This window comes from Macaca thibetana, chromosome 18 (assembly GCF_024542745.1).
Source record: "Macaca thibetana thibetana isolate TM-01 chromosome 18, ASM2454274v1, whole genome shotgun sequence".
In the NCBI taxonomy this organism is placed as follows: Eukaryota; Metazoa; Chordata; class Mammalia; order Primates; family Cercopithecidae; genus Macaca; species Macaca thibetana.
The window spans coordinates 16,226,855-16,228,923 of NC_065595.1; positions in this window are offsets into that span (position 1 = coordinate 16,226,855).

Below are 2,069 nucleotides of genomic sequence, written 5' to 3' on the forward strand. Positions count from 1 at the left end.
AAAAAAAAAAAAAAAAAAAAAAAAGTTAGCACCTCCCTGTTCTTAGCTCCACCCTTTGATTGTTTCACAAGCATGTATACTCTTTCTTTCAGGCTTATTTTAGCCAGAAGTTTCAATAAAAAGAGACAGTTAAGGATTTGCCTGAATTATTTAATTACTCACACTTTCCATCTCTGTACACATGTAGAGACCTGGATTCTGACAAATTATAACTCATCCTTTCTTGGCTTAATCCTTTCTCTAGTCTGCCAACAGAGAATATTTGGCATGGTTTTCCCTGGTAGTATTTTTTTTTTTATAAAACAAAAATAGAAAGCTTCAAATTAGTGGAATAATAATGATCAATGAAATTGAAAATATTACTGAATTATTTATTTATTTTTGTTGTGTTTGTTTTGTTTTTCTAGAAATAGGGTATCACTCTGTCACCCAGGCTGAAGTGCAGTGGTGCAATCATATTTCACAGCAGCTTCTAACTCCTGGGATCAACTGATCCTCCCACCTCTGGCCTCTCAAAGTGCTGGGATTTCAGGCATGACACATCATGCCTGGCCTTTATTCTCTCAGTTATTATGTGAAAGGCACCCCAGAAAATTTTCTGTTCTCGTTTGTAGCATTGGTGTAGAACCCAGAGCATAACTCGAATGAGTGGGTTGTCTGCTCTCCCCACTAGCAGGGGTAAGGGTTTTGGATCAAAATTTTAGATACCATTATTGGGTCGGATGTTAGTTCATCATTTTCTGGTTCTCTTTTATTTTTCCCTAGGAATGCTTTTTCACTCCTTATTTATTACAAAAGAAAAATAACAGGCCATTTGTTTCATTTGCATGTGTATGGAGGAAGGGGTAGGGAGGTCATGGGGAGAGGGATTGGAACAGGAGGACATCTCCAGGAGGGATTAAGAGAAAGAAGGAGCCTCTCTATTTATAAAGTATTTGGTATATTTTTCTTCACGTAGTTCTCTTCACAGAGGCACACTTATTTTCTGGCAAGATGGCTCAGAGTTTAATATTTGAATGTTGATGTGGAACCCAGGGCAGAATGTTACTCTGGATTTCACTAGGGAATGAGACGTGTGCTGGAAAGTTCCATGATGCCTGCCCAACTTTGCACTGAGCAGATATGATTATCCAAGGATGCTTCCAGGACTACTGTTAGACAAAAGCATCATACAGAGCCTCCAGAAAGAAGGACTGCTCACCTTGACTGACAGCAGTCCACCACAGTGACTTGGGCTGCAACACCACACAGCATGAAGACTTCCTTGTGTTGCTTGTGTTATAGTAAAGGCATCAATGAAGATTTTGCGGATTTGTGCAACAAATGGTTTCATCTTCCTTAAAGTCAAAGATTAAGTTTTATTCATTTATTCCCTCAAAACCTTTTCCAGATTTCTTCCTCACTTCTTGATTAAACCCCCTATGTATTAGGCCATTCTTGCATTGCTATAAGGAAATGCCCGAGACTGACTAATTTATAAAGAAAAGAGGGTTAGCTGGCTCACAGTTCTGCAGGCTGTACAGGAAACACAGTGATGGCATCTACTCAGCTTCTGGGGAGGCATCAGGAAGCTTACAATCATGGCAAAAGGCAAAGGTGGGGGGCAGGCACATCGTATGATAGAAGCAGGAGCAAGAGAGAGAGAGAGTTGGGGGAGTTACCACACACCTTTGAGTGACCAGATCTCATGAAAACTCACTATCATGAAGACAGCACCAAGCCGTAAGGGATCAGCCCCTAGGACCCAAACACCTCCCACCAAACCCTGCTTCCAGTATTGGGGATTACAATTCAACATGAGATTTGGCCAGGGACAAATATCCAAACTATATCACCCTACGTATAGGTATACTGCCTACAACAGTAAAATCATAGTTGTACATTATTTTGTTGCTTGTTGGGGGACTAGGAAAGAGAAAGGGCTAATCATATACTCAGTTAATAATACAGTATTATTAGAACAATTTTGTTTGTTTGTTGTTTTTATTTATGACCCTGTGTGTATATTGCAACATGCACATATATTACTAGTAAAGACAGAGTAATAGGAACTAAATGAATAGGGAACA